Source organism: Hyperolius riggenbachi, chromosome 10, assembly GCF_040937935.1.
Source record: "Hyperolius riggenbachi isolate aHypRig1 chromosome 10, aHypRig1.pri, whole genome shotgun sequence".
Classification (NCBI taxonomy): domain Eukaryota; kingdom Metazoa; phylum Chordata; class Amphibia; order Anura; family Hyperoliidae; genus Hyperolius; species Hyperolius riggenbachi.
Genome location: NC_090655.1, coordinates 148423017 through 148442395, shown reverse-complemented (window position 1 = coordinate 148442395; position 19379 = coordinate 148423017). Strand labels below are relative to the sequence as shown.

General features: G+C 41.7%; 1 protein-coding gene across 2 annotated transcripts in view; it reads right to left on the bottom strand.

Annotated features, from left to right (window-relative positions):
- Positions 1 to 19150, bottom strand: part of LOC137535745 (loricrin-like) — a 48287-nt gene extending 29137 nt beyond the window's left edge. For both annotated transcript variants that reach the window (XM_068257614.1, XM_068257615.1), the window contains exon 1: positions 19020 to 19150. The gene's annotated coding sequence lies outside the window, so the exon portion shown is untranslated. The remainder of the gene's footprint in view (positions 1 to 19019) is intronic.
- Positions 19151 to 19379: the final 229 nt, after the last annotated feature.

Sequence of the window (19379 nt, the reverse complement as noted above, 5' to 3'; positions counted from 1 at the left end):
CAGGGGGGGGGGGGAAAGAGGGGTTGTGGGGGTTCGAAAAATTTTAGGGGGAAAAGATAGGGGGGGGGGGGGGAAAGAGAAGGAGGTGGGTAGAGGGGGGTGGGGGGGGGGGCGGCCGGTGTTTAGTGGTAGGAAGAGGGAAAGGATTGGGAGGGAGGGGAAGTAACATTTCTCATCTTGACATATGAAATAAACAAATGGAATACAGGATGCAGAGACATATAAATACATAAATTCATGCATTTGTATAAACAAACCGGGATATACATACTGTATGTACAAACATTATATGTACACCTAGTAAACCTAAAACGCATATGCGGGGGTCATTGGTCCCTTTTAAGGTAGGGGTGGTTCGACGTGGAGGGCTCAGGGGCCCCCCAGACACGGTGATGAATTGGACACATCATGAATAGGTCTTCACTTTTGGTACTCGTGAGAGAAAGGGGGAACATACGATTAGGGGAAATCGGAATAAAAAACAAAAAGAATAATAAATAAAAAAAAAATTGGATCAGATTAAAAAATTAAAAATCAAAAAGTTATTATAATACAAATAAGATTAAAAGAGAGCGACTGTATGTGAGTTTAATTTATGGTCGGTGTTGATCCGGACTGGTCTTGGGACTGTATGTGTTACATTTCCCTGGTCGAGTGTGTGACAGGGTGGGGACAGCAATTATGATGCTGGACAGGTAACGTGTCCTGACATTCTCTCCATCTAGGTTATATGGAGGGAGGGAAGGACAGTGAGGTATGGGGCATTGGACCTATGTGTTCAGAAGGTTTTCTCTAGCTGTTCGTTCAGCCCCCTGGGTAACAAGTGTTTTCAATGTCTGAATCCAGAATATTTCTCTGTTTTTAAGTGTTTGAATTGCGTTTGGTTTCATGGGGTTTATGGATTCCAGTGCTACAAACGACACATCTGTGACGTTTCTATTGTGGGCCTGATCGAAATGTCTAGACAGGCTGTGAGTAGCGAGTCCCTTAAGAATATTCCGTTTATGTTGGCCAATTCTTTCCCTCAATAACTGGCTGGTGCGTCCTACGTATTGTACTTTGCAAGGACACGTGGCCACATAGATTACGAACCTGGTATCGCAAGTCTATATGTTTGTGTATGGGGTATGCTGTGTCATCACTATGAGATATGATGTGATCCGTGATGGTGATGAAATTACAGGCGAGGCACCGTTTTTTTGAGGCAGGTGAAGAGCCTGCCGGTGATGTTTCACCCTTATTTTCAGATTTGAGTTTACTAGGGGCTAGTAGATTCCGGAGGTTGGGCGCTCTCCTGTATGTCATGATGGGTTTGTTGGGGATATGGTCACGTAGATATGGATCCTGCTGCAGGATTTCCCATCTGTGTGTGAGAATGTCTTTTTATGGCTGTGTGTTGGGTATTATATTTGGTAATGAATCGTAATGTAGTATCCTGAATTGCGGTCTTGTGTAGGGTCTTGGGTGGTTTTGAGTTTCGGGGGTTCCATAGCTTTGTGTCTCGCATTTTGTATCAGTTTTTTAGGGTATTTCTTTTCCCTAAACTTGTTAACCAGGATGCTAGATTGTGTTTTGTAATCTTTGACATCTGTACAGTTCTTATGTATACGTCTGAATTGGTTGTACGGGGTGTTAGTGGTCCCAAGGCTTGTAATGAAAGCTGCTAAAGTGGATATAGCTATTAGAGTCCACCCTGTTTGAAATGCGTTTGGTTTTGATTTGGTTGTTATTGTGGAATAGAACAAGATCAAGGAATTCTAATGATATGTTACACTCATGTTGTGATGTGAAGGAGAGTTTGGCTCTGTTGGAATTGAGGTAGTTAACAAAGAGTGGAATGAGAGACGTGTCCCCCTTGCCATATAAACACTAGGTCGTCTATGTATCGCTTATATAATACAATGTGTTCCCGGAATGGATTGTTGTGGTGGATATAAAGGGTTTCCAATAGGCCCATGGCCAAATTAGCATAGCTGGGCGCAAAGCTGCTGCCCATAGCTGTGCCTCCTATTTGTTGGTACATGTCTCCATGAATGTAAAATAATTGTGTGTGAGTATAAAACTCAACACACTGTAATAAAAAGTTTTTTTGTTTTTGTGGCATGTCTGGATCTGTTTGTAAGTAAAATTGTATGGCTTCAATACCGAACTCATGTGAGATGTTCGTGTAAAGTGCTGTGACGTCACACGTCAGCCAGGTGTAATTAGACTTCCATTCATGGTCTTTCAGTATTTCAATTAATGTTGAGAGTCTCTGGTGTAGGAGTCTAATTTGTGAACATGTTTTTGTAGGTGGTGATCTATAAATTTGCTAAGTTGCTGGTTAAGGAATTTATTCCGAGATTATTGGTCTCCTGGAGGGTGTTGTAGACATTTGTGTATTTTGGGCAAATGATAAAAGTAGGGGACAGTAGGGTGTTCGATGAGTATAAAGTTTCTTTCATTCTTGGTGATGAGACCCCTCTATAAGGGCCTCATTAATAAATGCTTTAAGCGCCATATTATAGATGATGGTGGGGTCTTGTACGAGTGTGGTATAGCTCGTGGTGTCCCTGAGTAAACGAAGCGATTCCCTGATATAGTCCTCCTTATTGAGTTATGACTATGCCCCCTCCCTTGTCTGCTGGTTTAATTACTAGGTTAGTGTTGTTTCTGAGCGTTGTTGATCGCAATTTTTTTCAGATGGGGTGAGGTTGGACGGATGAAATGTGTGTTCCTGACATAATTTTTGCAGGTCTTCCAAAGTAAGTGCATAAAACGTTTCTATAAAGTTTCCTTTTGATGCAGTGGGATAAAAACGAGACCGTGCTTTAAGAGAAGTGGTTATACATTTTTCTAGAATGATTTCCTGATCGTTAACCGTGATGATTGGTGTATCCGGTTCCTGAGTGTAAATCATTTTGGCTGTCTTATCTATTTTTTTTCAGAGCAAAATGTCTCTTTAGGGTCACTTTACGTATAACGTATTTAGATCTGTGAATAGTTCACTTAATTGGGCTGTGTTTGTAGGACAAAAAGATAGGCCTTTACTCACTAGTTTGATTTCATTTTCTTTGAGTATGTAATCAGAAAGATTAAAAATGGATTTTATCTCCCCCCCATTGGGTGTGGTTAAATTTTTGTTTCTTTTTCCCCTTTCCTTTTCCCCTTGAACCTCGCTTTCTGTGTCTTTGAGGGGACGTTTTCGGATACTTTTCGGTTGTAGGAGGGTGCGTGATGCTTGTGGGCTGGGAAGTTGTTTGTGTAGGGAATCCGGTGGGTGATTCGTGAATGTGGATGGAAGATCTAAAAAAGACTCCGAATGTTCACTTGGGGTGTCTGGTGCAGGGTTAGTCAGTAATAACGGATCCTCATCCGATGAGGTGTTGTTAAGGGTATCTGTATGAGGTGGGGAGGTCGTGTCTTCTTGAGTGTTGTAAGTGCTGTATTGTGTGAGGTTGTCCCCATCTATGGATTGGTTATGGTTGTGATAGGGGTCTCGAGAATTCATTATTGGGCTTCAAGGTTGTTTGTGGCGTGTATCTCCACTGTTAGGGTGTGTGAGATTCCTTTGTTTGGTTTTTCCGTTGCTGCAACCACCATCTATGGTGGAAATTGTGGTGGGAACGTCAGATATGGGGGTCTGAGTTGTATCTGTGTGGTTGAGATTGGTGAAGATGGGCCGACTCATTGGTGGGTTATATGTGGTGTCTGAAACAAAGTGGGCGGAGGTGGGCCTTTGGTGAAGTTGTATACGGGCGAATGTAAGGGACCTATTATGGGCTGTGTAACAGTTTTTTGTTGTGAATCATTGAGGGTTTGGTTAGAGGCCCTTGGGGGGAATATTCTTTATTTTCCGTGGTTTATTATTCATGTTTTTTTTAAAAAAGGAAGCTATCGGTTTATTTGGGTGCGTGGTAGTTTAGAAAAAATGAATTTATGTGAGTGAGGTGGAATGCTCCACTTGTTGTGGGTGTGATGTTCTGACCCATTCTTTGGTGTTACGGCCGGAGTTATTTGTGGTAATGTAGGGTCCTGATTATCCGGTGTGCCGGTAGTCTGTATGGGCGCGTCATCTTTGCTGGGGACCTGATGGTTAAGTGTGTTTCCACTGGTGTTCGGGTTCCCCTTAATGGGTAAGAATGGTGGAGGTGGAAAGTTGGGATATAGGAAGGGTGGTGGAGGTATGTGTAGATTCATTAGTTTTGGTATATTCCCAAGGGCCGGTCTTGACCCGTATCCCTCTTTAGGGTTCCCCAATGGTTTCTGGATGTAATGGGTGTGGGGAGGGGGGGTTTCGGTCTGCGTTCTCTTTCCCTGTGTTCGGCATATGCCAGTCTGTCCCTATTAAGTTTGCTGAGTTTATTGTCTGTAGTGTCCGTGTTCAAATTTCCTGACCCTAGTAATTAGGCAGGACATGAGAGCTTGGTATTTAACACTACTGGTGTGAGGGGCCAGTGAGTTTCTACAGTCCGTTATTATGGGCTGTAATTCCTCTATGAGGGACGTCCGTTTTTTGATGATCCGTGTCATCATACCCTCAGAGCAGGTTTCAAGGTATTCATACCAATCCTCTGTGAAAACTGTGTCCTTTGGGGAATGCTGACAATGTCTTAACTCTAATACCGTCGGGAGATATTTTCTCCTCTATGTATGTCCTCCTGCATCGAAATGTCAGCTTGGTTGAAAAATTCATCCTTTAAGGCATTTTCTAATTTTGAAAGATGGGTTTTAGGTCAATACGGGGTTTCATTGTCCATCACAGGATTATCTGTGCATTAATTGGTGGGACCAGATGTTGGGTGCTTCTTGAAGATCGCAAGAAGGTCTGTTCTATGCGAGTGTTCCGTTGTTCAATGAAATTCATTCTCCTAACGTAGTGGAGCTCTTAATGATGATAGGGTGGGGGTCTGCAATCGATTACACGTCGGACTCGTCCACGTGAATATGTAGTATGGGAAGAAGAAGAGGACAATCGAGAGCCCCCCGATAGTGTATACTGTGATACAGTTGGCATCGAAATTGATAGGAATTATACTCACAAGTCTGGGTTGCCGAGTCCAGGCAACCACTTAAATCGCGGACGAGGAGATTAGACCTGTCCTCGCTCAGGTTAAAAAGTCGCTCTCCCGTAGATAGGAAAAAGAGGGTAAAAAACCCCATCCACCAGGTGGATCAATCGTAATGTGTTATACAGAGGCGCCAATAGAGTAAAAAAAGATTGCCAATTAAAATCAATAAAATTGTGGGCGGTAGGGGTGGACCTACCCGTCCAACAACAACACACACAAGTGTAATTTTGTATATAAATAAAGTACATTTAATAAATACTCCCAATAAAATTATACAATTTGCAACGCGTTTCACGGGTCCCACAGCCCGCTTCCTCAGGCAAAAAACTTTTACAGCAGGAGCAACTGAAATATATAAAGGAACAACAAGGAGAGAAGAGAAAAAAAGAAGAAGAAAAGAAGATCATATATAAAAACAACCCAAAAAATTCACAAATTCAAAAATCCAAAACACCATCAAACATTGTTAAAGTTGGGAAGTGTACAAATGATTGCACTATTAATTAGAAACTTCTGACTGTGTTTATGGGTCCTATATACCCACCAAGCTACATTGATCGACTGTATCTGTGGGCAATATATACCCACCATGTTGTATAGGTACATGATTACCCACATATACTGTAAGATAATTGCCATCCATACATAATAAATACCATCATGTTCATCCCTTGATTTGTGTATAATACACTAATTACAGATGTACCCTTCTCCTGCCCAACCTTTAGTGTGGTTGGACCTTGTATATATTTCGTAAAGGCATCACGCCCTGAGCCAGCGCACTTGAGCATATATATGTGCAATAACATTGGCTATCCCTGATCAATATCCCCACAAGGCAAAATTGCAGTTTTCCAAAAACAATATAGTTTGTATCCTTACATTGATACACATGATCTCAAAGTTGAAGTAAGAACATCAGGTATCTTATCTCAAACAGACCGTGCGGACGGGTAAGAGGGTAGTGGGTGGACTATGTCAGGTTATCAGAGGGAGAAAAGAAACAGATAGGGTGAAGAGGAGAAATGGGGGAACATATATGCATAACTCACCAGTATCCTTGTGTGGACGAGTGTGGCGCCTTAGCTGTATGTTGGCGCCACACTCGTATCTAAATGGACTTCCGCATAGTGACGTAAGGGATGGAGGGGATTGGCTACCTGGCTGTGCAACTATACCGCGCGCACGCCGCTCGTAGAGTCCTGTGTAGAGCGGAAGTGCGCTGGCTCAGGGCGTGATGCCTGAGCCGCCATCTTTCTTATGGGCTTGTATCCGTATGGGGGATTCAGACGGAAAAAAAGTTACTCTACATATACGAGTCCGACGTGTAATCGATTGCAGACCCCACCCTATCATCATTAAGAGCTCCACTACGTTTAGGAGAATGAATTTCATTGAACAACGGAACACGCATAGAACAGACCTTCTTGCGATCTTCAAGAAGCACCCAACATCTGGTCCACCAATTAATGCACAGGATAATCCTGTGATGGACAATGAAACCCCTATTGACCTAAAACCCATCTTTCAAAAATTAGAAAATGCCTTAAAGGATGAATTTTTCAACCAAGCTGACATTTCTGATGCAGGAGACATACATAGAGGAGAAAATATCTCCCGACGGTATTAGAGTTAAGACATTGTCAGCATTCCCCAAAGACACAGTTTTCACAGAGGATTGGTATGAATACCTTGAAACCTGCTCTGAGGGTATGATGACACGGATCATCAAAAAAACGGACGTCCCTCATAGAGGAATTACAGCCCATAATAACGGACTGTAGAAACTCACTGGCCCCTCACACCAGTAGTGTTAAATACCAAGCTCTCATGTCCTGCCTAATTACTAGGGTCAGGAAATTTGAACACGACACTACAGACAATAAACTCAGCAAACTTAATAGGGACAGACTGGCATATGCCGAACACAGGGAAAGAGAACGCAGACCGAAACCCCCTCCCCCACACCCATTACATCCAGAACCATTGGGGAACCCTAAAGAGGGATACGGGGTCAAGACCGGCCCTTGGGAATATACCAAAACTAATGAATCTACACATACCTCCACCACCCTTCCTATATCCCAACTTTCCACCTCCACCATTCTTACCCATTAAGGGGAACCCGAACACCAGTGGAAACACACTTAACCATCAGGTCCCCAGCAAAGATGACGCGCCCATACAGACTACCGGCACACCGGATAATCAGGACCCTAACATTACCACAAATAACTCCGGGCCGTAACACCAAAGATGGGTCAGAACATCACACCCACAACAAGTGGAGCAATTCCACCTCACTCACATAAATTCATTTTTTTCTAAACTACCACCACCAAATAAACCGATAGCTTCCTTTTTAAAAAAAAACATGAATAATAAACCACGGAAAAATAAAGAATATTCCCCCCAAGGCCTCTAACCAAACCCTCATGATTCACAACAAAAAAACTGTTACACAGCCCATAATAGGTCCCTTACATTCGCCCGTATACAACTTCACCAAAGGCCCACTCCGCCCACTTTGTTCAGACACACATATAACCCACCAATGAGTCGGCCCATCTTCACCAATCTCAACCACACAGATACAACTCAGACCCCCATATCTGACGTTCCCACCACAATTTCCACCATAGATGGTGGGTGCAGCAACGGAAAAACCAAACAAAGGAACTCACACACCCTAACAGTGGAGATACACGCCACAAACAACCTTGAAGGCCCAATAATGAATTCTCGAGACCCCCTATCACACCATAACCAATCCATAGATGGGGACAACCTCACACAATACAGCACTTACAACACTCAAGAAGACACGACCTCCCCACCTCATACAGATACCCTTAACAACACCTCATCGGATGAGGATCCGTTATTACTGACTAACCCTGCACCAGACACCCCAAGTGAACATTCGGAGTCTTTTTTAGATCTTCCATCCACATTCACGAATCACCCCACCGGATTCCCTACACAAACAACTTCCCAGCCCACAAGGCATCACGCACCCTCCTACAACCGAAAAGTATCCGAAAACGTCCCCTCAAAGACACAGAAAGCGAGGTTCAAGGGGAAAAAGGAAAGGGGAAAAAGAAACAAAAGTTTAACCACACCCAATGGGGGGGGGAGATAAAATCCATTTTTAATCTTTCTGGATTACATACTCAAAGAAAATGAAATCAAACTATTGAGTAAAGGGCCTATCTTTTTTGTCCTACAAACACAGCCCAATTAAGTGAACTATTCACAGATCTAAATACGTTTATACGTAAAGTGACCCTAAAGAGACATTTTGCTCTGAAAAAAATAGATAAGACAGCCAAAATGATTTACACTCAGGAACCGATACACCAATCATCACGGTTAACGATCAGGAAATCATTCTAGAAAAATGTATAACCACTTCTCTTAAAGCACGGTCTCGTTTTTTATCCCACTGCATCAAAAGGAAACTTTATAGAAAACGTTTTATGCACTTACTTTGGAAGACCTGCAAAAATTATGTCAGGAACACACATTTCATCCGTCCAACCTCACCCCCATCTGAAAAAATTGCGATCAACAACCTCAGAAACAACACTAACCTAGTAATTAAACCAGCAGACAAGGGAGGGGGCATAGTCATACTCAATAAGGAGGACTATATCAGGGAATCGCTTCGTTTACTCAGGGACACCACGAGCTATACCACACTCGTACAAGACCCCACCATCATCTATAATATGGCGCTTAAAGCATTTATTAATGAGGCCCTTATAGAGGGTCTCATCACCAAGAATGAAAGAAACTTTATACTCATCGAACACCCTACTGTCCCCTACTTTTATCATTTGCCCAAAATACACAAATGTCTACAACACCCTCCAGGAAGACCAATAATCTCGGGAATAAATTCCTTAACCAGCAACTTATCCAAATTTATAGATCACCACCTACAAAAACATGTTCACAAATTAGACTCCTACACCAGAGACTCTCAACATTTAATTGAAATACTGAAAGACCATGAATGGAAGTCTAATTACACCTGGCTGACGTGTGACGTCACAGCACTTTACACGAACATCTCACATGAGTTCGGTATTGAAGCCATACAATTTTACTTACAAACAGATCCAGACATGCCACAAAAACAAAAAAACTTTTTATTACAGTGTGTTGAGTTTATACTCACACACAATTATTTTACATTCATGGAGACTATGTACCAACAAAATAGGAGGCACAGCTATGGGCAGCAGCTTTGCGCCCAGCTATGCTAATTTGGCCATGGGCCTATTGAAACCCTTTATATCCACCACAACAATCCATTCCGGGAACACATTGTATTATATAAGCGATACATAGACGACCTAGTGTTTATATGGCAAGGGGGACACGTCTCTCATTCCACTCTTTGTTAACTACCTCAATTCCAACAGAGCCAAACTCTCCTTCACATCACAACATAGTAACATATCATTAGAATTCCTTGATCTTGTTCTATTCCACAATAACAACCAAATCAAAACCAAAACGCATTTCAACAGGTGGACTCTAATAGCTATATCCACTTTAGCAGCTTTCATTACAAGCCTTGGACCACTAACACCCCGTACAACCAATTCAGACGTAATACATAAGAACTGTACAGATGTCAAAGATTACAAAACACAATCTAGCATCCTGGTTAACAAGTTTAGGGAAAAGAAATACCCTAAAAAACTGATACAAAATGCGAGACACAAAGCTATGGAACCCCCGAAACTCAAAACCACCCAAGACCCTACACAAGACCGCAATTCAGATACTACATTACGATTCATTACCAAATATAATACCCAACACCACAGCCATAAAAGACATTCTCACACACAGATGGGAAATCCTGCAGCAGGATCCATATCTACGTGACCATATCCCCAACAAACCCATCATGACATACAGGAGAGCGCCCAACCTCCGGAATCTACTAGCCCCTAGTAAACTCAAATCTGAAAATAAGGGTGAAACATCACCGGCAGGCTCCTTCACCTGCCTCAAAAAAACGGTGCCTCGCCTGTAATTTCATCACCATCACGGATCACATCATATCTCATAGTGATGACACAGCATACCCCATACACAAACATATAGACTGCGATACCAGGTTCGTAATCTATGTGGCCACGTGTCCTTGCAAAGTACAATACGTAGGACGCACCAGCCAGTTATTGAGGGAAAGAATTGGCCAACATAAACGGAATATTCTTAAGGGACTCGCTACTCACAGCCTGTCTAGACATTTCGATCAGGCCCACAATAGAAACGTCACAGATGTGTCGTTTGTAGCACTGGAATCCATAAACCCCATGAAACCAAACGCAATTCAAACACTTAAAAACAGAGAAATATTCTGGATTCAGACATTGAAAACACTTGTACCCAGGGGGCTGAACGAACAGCTAGAGAAAACCTTCTGAACACATAGGTCCAATGCCCCATACCTCACTGTCCTTCCCTCCCTCCATAAACCTAGATGGAGAGAATGTCAGGACACGTTACCTGTCCAGCATCATAATTGCTGTCCCCACCCTGTCACACACTCGACCAGGGAAATGTAACACATACAGTCCCAAGACCAGTCCGGATCAACACCGACCATAAATTAAACTCACATACAGTCGCTCTCTTTTAATCTTATTTGTATTATAATAACTTTTTGATTTTTAATTTTTTAATCTGATCCAATTTTTTTTTATTTATTTTATTCTTTTGTTTTTATTCCGATTTCCCCTAATCGTATGTTCCCCTTTCTCTCACGAGTACCAAAAGTGAAAGACCTATTCATGATGTGTCCAATTCATCACCGTGTCTGGGGGGCCCTGAGCCCTCCACGTCGAACCACCCTACCTTAAAAGGGACCAATGACCCCCGCATATGCGTTTTAGGTTTACTAGGTGTACATATAATGTTTGTACATACAGTATGTATATCCCGGTTTGTTTATACAAATGCATGAATTTATGTATTTATATGTCTCTGCATCCTGTATTCCATTTGTTTATTTCATATGTCAAGATGAGAAATGTTACTTCCCCTCCCTCCAATCCTTTCCCTCTTCCTACCACTAAACACCGGCCGCCCCCCCCCCCACCCCCCTCTACCCACCTCCTTCTCTTTCCCCCCCCCCCCCTATCTTTTCCCCCTAAAAATTTTTCGAACCCCCAAACCCCTCTTCCTCCCCCCCCACCCCCCTGCGCTGAGGCCAGGTACATGAGTGTGTGGCTCTTGGAGCAATGAGACACCTCCATTCTGTCCTCCCTATACCATGGACACACCAGCCACTCTCATTACCTACCCACCATTTCACACATTAAGGCATGATATAACCCATACATTGAGTCACCATCACACAGCACTCACTATTGGGGGGTGACCCACATCGGATACCCTTCACCTTTCACTATTTTCCACATTCCTGGAAACATGTAAAAGTGCATGGCTTGGAAGGCCTTTAAGTCATCTTGTTTATACAAGTACATATGTTTTGTCCATCTAGGACACCGTAGAATAGCCCAAAAGGCTCTTTCCGTATATGTAGAGTAACTTTTTTCCGTCTGAATCCCCATACGGATACAAGCCCATAAGAAAGATGGCGGCTCAGGCATCACGCCCTGAGCCAGCGCACTTCCGCTCTACACAGGACTCTACGAGCGGCGTGCGCGGCGTATAGTTGCACAGCCAGGTAGCCAATCCCCTCCATCCCTTACGTCACTATGCGGAAGTCCATTTAGATACGAGTGTGGCGCCAACATACAGCAAAGGCGCCACACTCGTCCACACAAGGATACTGGTGAGTTATGCATATATGTTCCCCATTTCTCCTCTTCACCCTATCTGTTTCTTTTCTCCCTCTGATAACCTGACATAGTCCACCCACTACCCTCTTACCCGTCCGCACGGTCTGTTTGAGATAAGATACCTGATGTTCTTACTTCAACTTTGAGATCATGTGTATCAATGTAAGGATACAAACTATATTGTTTTTGGAAAACTGCAATTTTGCCTTGTGGGGATATTGATCAGGGATAGCCAATGTTATTGCACATATATATGCTCAAGTGCGCTGGCTCAGGGCGTGATGCCTTTACGAAATATATACAAGGTCCAACCACACTAAAGGTTGGGCAGGAGAAGGGTACATCTGTAATTAAGTGTATTATACACAAATCAAGGGATGAACATGATGGTATTTATTATGTATGGATGCAATTATCTTACAGTATATGTGGGTAATCATGTACCTATACAACATGGTGGGTATATATTGCCCACAGATACAGTCGATCAATGTAGCTTGGTGGGTATATAGGACCCATAAACACAGTCAGAAGTTTCTAATTAATAGTGCAATCATTTGTACACTTCCCAACTTTAACAATGTTTGATGGTGTTTTGGATTTTTGAATTTGTGAATTTTTGGGTTGTTTTTATATATGATCTTCTTTTTCTTCTTCTTTTTTTCTCTTCTCTCCCTTGTTGTTCCTTTATATATTTCAGTTGCTCCTGCTGTAAAAGTTTTTTGCCTGAGGAAGCGGGCTTGGGACCCGTGAAACGCGTTGCAAATTGTATATTTTATTGGGAGTATTTATTAAATGTACTTTATTTATATACAAAATTACACTTGTGTGTGTTGTTGTTGGACGGGTAGGTCCACCCCTACCGCCCACAATTTTATTGATTTTAATTGGCAATCTTTTTTTACTCTATTGGCGCCTCTGTATAACACATTACGATTGATCCACCTGGTGGATGGGTTTTTTACCCTCTTTTTCCTATCTACGGAGAGCGACTTTTTAACCTGAGCGAGGACAGGTCTAATCTCCTCGTCCGCGATTTAAGTGGTTGCCTGGACTCGGCAACCCAGACTTGTGAGTATAATTCCTATCAATTTCGATGCCAACTGTATCACAGTAATACACTATCGGGGGCTCTCGATTGTCTCTTCTTCTTCCCTTATTACTTCTTCTGTCTTTAAGTTAACTCTTTAATCCTTAAAATAACTCCAGAGTTAAAGACAGGCTGTTCATTAACTGCGTGTGAAAATAACTACAGAGGAGGTAAGTTAACTACAGAGGAGGTAACTTAACTACAGAGGAGGTAAATTAACTACAGAGGAGGTAAATTAACTACAGAGGAGGTAACGTAAGGAATGAAGAGATAAGATAACTCTCTCACTGTGTGGAGGTAAGTTTTCTCTTGCCTTATTATCTCCAGCATGATCTTAGTGAATTGAGGCCAATGTGTTGGAAGTGACAAAGCCATGCAGTTGTTCACTGGAACTGGCTGCCAAAACACAGTTGTGGATGCTAAAGGGAAGAGCTTACAGTAGGGGAAGTTGTGGGCAGTACGGCGTTACTTCAGGATAAGGTGTAGGTACCAGGAAGGAGTTTTGGCTGTAGGAGAAGGGGTTGTCAAGTTTTACCTTATCTCATAAGAAAAAAAGGATCATTACGTGGGGATTTGGCCTGTGTGACGAAAGAGTTTAGGGCACCAGGGATGTTATTATTACCGTAAAGGTGACTATTGTGCACCATTGGCCGCAGGCAGGTTGTCTCTGGGTAGGTCAGCTGCTTGTGTTGCTGTTAGGTTGTTAAATGCCTGCACTGTTGGGCACACTGTGGTGGTAGGAACTGTGTTTTTAAAAACATGCACTTAAGTGCATTCACCACACTGTTTAGGAAGCCACACTTGTGAGTACTGACCGGTGTGGCAGCAGTATGAGAAGTGAGATGTGAGATGCGGTGCGGTGCGCACAGTAGGAAACATGGAAGAGTCTGTGTAATTAAATTACATTTTGTTTATTGATCAGTAATTGCAACGCATTTTACCCTTTCATCAGGCAAAAGTTACATTGATTACACAGATTTCTGTTGCTTTTCAGACATAACTTACAGTGTTAAAGAAATTCATCATAAAAATGATGAGGTTACTTCGTTTGAATAAAGGAATTACTCAAATGTGTGGCTACTTTGGAGAATATTCAGTAAGCAAAGTTAACATTGCTAGGTGCTGTCTTACATTTCAGCTATGTTGCTACTGGTACAGCAATAACTTTTCTTTTGTTTCTTATGCCATCAAAGTGATAACTCGGTTAACCACTAGTGACCAGTCCATTTGATTGTAATTGGGCCACTGCAACTGTAAAATTTAAAATATGTGCACACATATACAAATAAGAAGTACATTCTTTCCAGAGTAAAATGAGCCATAAATTACTTATAATGCTATAATGCTGTCACTTACAGTAGGCAGTAGAAATCTGACACAAGTGACAGGTTTTGGACTAGTCCATCTCTTCATAGGGGATTCTCAGCAAAGCTTTAATTCTTTATAAAGATATTCCCGAAAAAGGATTTAAACATTGATACTGGCCAGCTTCCCTGCTAGCTACACAGTTTTTGGGCAGATGGACAGAGCAACTGCCATTCACTAAGTGCTTTTGAAAATAAATATATCCCTGAGAATCCCCTATAAAGAGATGGACTAGTCCAAAACCTGTCACTTCTGTCCGATTTCTACTACCTACTGTAAGTGACAACAATATAGGAGAAAATAAATTTATGGCTCATTTTACTGTGGAAAAATGTACTTCTTATTTGTATATTTTTGCACATATTATACATTTTACAGTTTTTCGCTGTAGAGCCCCTTTAAGGCCTCGTTGCAGGGCCACACAACTCAGCACACAAGTGATCCCCCCCCCCTTTTCTCCCCACCAACTGAACTCTCTGTTGGTAGGGTCAGATCGCCCCCAGGATTGTTTGTTTATTTTTCATAAATATTTGTTTATTAAATGTCCCTGTTTTTTTTTCTTACCCTTTCTTACATGTTGAAATACACATACCGGTCCTGGTGAGCAGGGCAGGCAGGGGCTGGGTGGGTAGGTGGGTCCGGGGCACTGGTAGCCTAATCCTGTAATAACGCAGTAGCCATTTTCCTGAGACTTTCGTGTACTGCAGTGAGAGCTGCTTTCTCTCCAATATTTGTTGAAATGTTTTAGGCCTCGTTTCCACTATCGCGAATCCGCATGCATCTTGCGTATGCGGATTCGCATAGACAATATAAGTGAATGGGCCTGTTTCCACTTATGCATCTGCGGGAGCGTTTTATTGTGTGGAGAAAATCTGCACGGGACACCCTGCAGAATTCGCCTGCGTGTGGAATGCAGGCGAATCGCACACAATGTATTTAATAGGGAAATCGCATGCGTTTTCCCCATGCGTTTTTTGCCGCAAATTTGCATGCGAATTTGCATAGGTACCAATGTAAATTCACACAGGCAGTGACATGGTTAAAATCGCATATACCCTCCCCTATAAAACGCATGCGGAATCGCATCCGCATGCGATTTCATCAGCGTGGGAATCCAGACGATTCCGCACCGCAATAGTGTAAACGAGCCCTCAGGAAGACAACATCAAGAGTCTTTTTCCTCTGTCCTGTGAGTGACTTGTATAACTTTTGTCTAAGAACACCCCTTCAAGGACCTTCTGCTTTCCACTCAGGGACCTGCATATTTCAAAAAGAGTGGAGCACGTAACAGCCTTCTGTCTTTGCTGTGGAACCATATTTTTGCACACTAGACATCTCTAAAGGTATGCTGCCTCTACTCAAAGGCCTCGGTATTTAGCATTTTTTATTTATTTATTTTATTTAAAACAGAAAAAATACAAACATGTCTGCAGAAGGCCAAATTATGCAGGTTGAAATAAAGGTTTTTTTTTTCCTGGGGTGTGCAATAATCCCACCTTAGTATTGTTTGATAAAATTGTATCAGTTGAGGCTCATATTTAAAAAAAAAAAGCCTTTTATTTTCATGTAATGTGTTTAAAGGGAACCTTAACTGAGAGGGATATGGATGTTTCCTTCTAAACAATACCAGTTGCCTGGCAGTCCTGCTGATCTCTTTGGCCACAGCAGTGGCTGAATCACACACCTGAAACAAGGATGCAGCTCATCCAGTCTTACTTCAGTCAGAGCACCTGATCTGCATGGTTGTTGAGGGGCTGTGGCTAAAAGTATTAGAGACACAGGATCAGCAGGAGAGTCAGGCAACTGGTATTATTGTAAAAGGAAAAATCCATATCCTTCTCAGTTTAGGTTCCCTTTAATAATGTTTTTTTTTTTTTTGGGGGGGGGGGGGGGTACACAATCAGGTACTTAAAAAAAAAAGGAGGAGGGAAGGAAATAGAACACGGTATGGCCAACCTATAGTATTAATGCTGCTGCTCCTAAAAATAAACCACAATGATTCCTTTATGGTGTTAGCAGGATTATGGAATCGCACAAAGTTTTAAATGGAAGAATATAAGCAACTCTACAAAGTTTGCCACAAAACTGCATAAAATGCCTCTTCCAATGATTGTAAAGTTTTTCACCAGTGTCTCCTTGTCCTTTGTACAAGCAAGGGGAGAAAAAAAAGCTCATCTGACATTTTTTTGTGTTGCAAATCTTTTTTCCAAGCTAAATAAACCGTTAGTCCAAAGGTTCTCGGTAAGTGAGACATTTCAACAATCAAATGAATTTAGTTGCCTGTCTTTATACCTATTCTAATATGTCAATGTTCTTCCTATAGGCCTCAATTCACTAAGATTTATCAAACACTTTATCAAACGTTTGATAATTTACCTCATGCGTAAAATCTAATTTTGAATTCACTAAAGTGTTAAATATTTATCAAATATTTTATTGATAAAACGTTCAATAAATATATAACATAATATAACACCTTAGTGAATTCAAAATTAGTTTTTACCCATGAGGTAAATTATCAAACGTTTGATAAAGTGTTTGATAAAGCTTAGTGAATTGAGGCCATAGTGTGTTGCCCAAAACTGCATCCCATAATGCTACGCCACTGCTGGTGGGTAGTCTACCTAATACTGGGGGCACATCTGGCTATTTAAACTGGGTAGAAGGGCTACCTAATAATGGAAGCACATCTGGCTATCTAAACTGGGGAGGGGGGCTACTTAATACTAGGGAAACACCTGGCTGCCTATACTGGAGGGGGGGGGGGGCTACCTAATACTGGGGTCACATTTGGCTACCTTTACTGGCAGGAGGGGGGCCTACCTAATACTGGTGACATATCTGGCTACCTATACTGGGGTCAACCTACTTAATGGTGGGTGTACGTTTGCTACCTATACCGGGGAGGGCACAATTTGGGAACGTGCACTTCACAATCTTTGCCTCTTGTCCTAGAGAACCTTGTCCTGTTCTGATCTATACACATAGGAGGGTCTTCCACTGCCTTTTCTGTGACTGCTTTACATGGTCTCCAGAGAATAGAACAGAAACCAGACTTTTTATACAATTAGCTTCAATGGACCTCAACATTGGAACCAATTTAGGTGAATGGAACTGAGGAAAGTAGTATTACTCATGACAACCTCCATTTATCCCTAGATGAATAAAACGCTCATTAACCTATTTTGGTTCCTGGACGTAGTTTCTACCTCCAGGAACCATGCGCGCTCCCGCGGCCGATCGCGCGCGTGCACGCGCACTCCCGGCTGCGGATTCGGTAGCCAGGGAATCAATGTATCGGGCTATGGTGCCCGATCACTGATTCCTCTCCCCCGCTGAAAAAGCGACAGCTTCTCTCGGAAGCTGCGCCTTTTCTGGCCGTTCCCTTCCCGATGCATCACTGTAAGCGTATGTTACGCTTAGAGTGACGTCATGTAAACAAACTCATGGCCGCCATGTTGTGGCCAAAAAGTAATACTACACCTGTAAAAAAAAAAAAAAATTAAATTAACACACATTTACATTATAAATCTATTGTTTACCTCCCACCCTCCCAAAACTACCCAAATAAAATGTTTACTATAAAAAAAAAAACATTACAATAAAAAAAAAACATATTTATCTAAGGGTCTAAACTTTTTAAATATCAATGTAAAGATGAAATATTTCTATATATTTTTTTATTTTAAACTTGTAAATAGTGATAGATGCAAAACGGAAAAAATGCACCTTTATTTCCAAATAAAATGTTGTCGCCATACATTGTGATATGGACATAATTTTAACGGTGTAATAACCGGGACATATGGGCAAATACAATACGTGAGTTTTAATTATGGAGGCATGTATTATTTTAAAACTATAATGGCTGAAAACTGAGAAATAATGAATTTTTTCCGTTTTTTCTTATTCTTCCTGTTAAAATGCATTTACAGTAAAGTGGCTCTTAGCAAAATGTACCCCCCAAAGAAAGCCTAATTGGTGGCGGAAAAAACAAGATATAGATCAATGCATTGTGATAAGTAGTGATAAAGTTATAGGCTAATGAATGGGAGGTGAACATTTCTCACGTGAAAACGACAGAACCTGAATGGGTTAAAGTGGACCCAAATTTAAAATACAAGATTTCAGAAATAAAATCTATTTTCTAAATTATAATAATAAATAACAGACTTTTTTCAGCTGCATGATGACAAATATAAAATATTTTACATTTATTGGAGAAACCCCTCCCTTCCTTTCAAATTGCCGGGACAGAATCCGGCAAACTGGTGAAGTAGATGGTGTCCAGCAAAGGAGGAATTGCTAATGGCTGCCACCTGTATAATCCTAGTTATGAAAAGAGAAGGCTGAAAAGTATGCACTGAAATGCTCATAGGCTTGAAGGAGTGTTTATTTATCTTTGTATATGTCAAAATGGTGCAACTAAATATTTTTAAATAAAAAAAAAAATGTTTGGTTTGGGTTCGCTTTAAGACATTTTTTGTAGTGGCGATGTAGAGGTGAGTTTGTAGCACAAGGCACAGCATGCATAATGATGTTCAACTGACGCGTGTCGGGCTTACAATCTGCCCTTATGACTAAGGGCAGATTGTAAGCCCAACACGCGTCAGTTGAACCCTGTGGTTTTATTGCTATGCAACATGGAATTTTTTGAATAAAGAAAAAACAGCATTTTTCTACCAGCATTTGGTCTGCGGATCCTTCTGTGTACATTTGTGGACTGGCTTGGCTCTTTTGATCCTGCACCTGCTGGCTAGTTCCTAGGGGGTAGAGCGTTCTGAACTTTTCTAATGCATAATGATGTATTCCTATATATTTACTGATCCCACACGCCTGTGCCTGTCTGTAAACAAAGCTCAACTGAATATGCTGACTGTATTCAGGTTGCTTCCTAGCAACAATTTGCTGCAGTGACTAGAACAAGTCTGGTAAATGTTTGCACTGAGACGTACACCAAGCCTGCAAAGCACAACATAATGCAGGGCTTATCTATTACTTTTATGAAACAGGCATGCTAAATAAATAACTAATAGGTTCAGA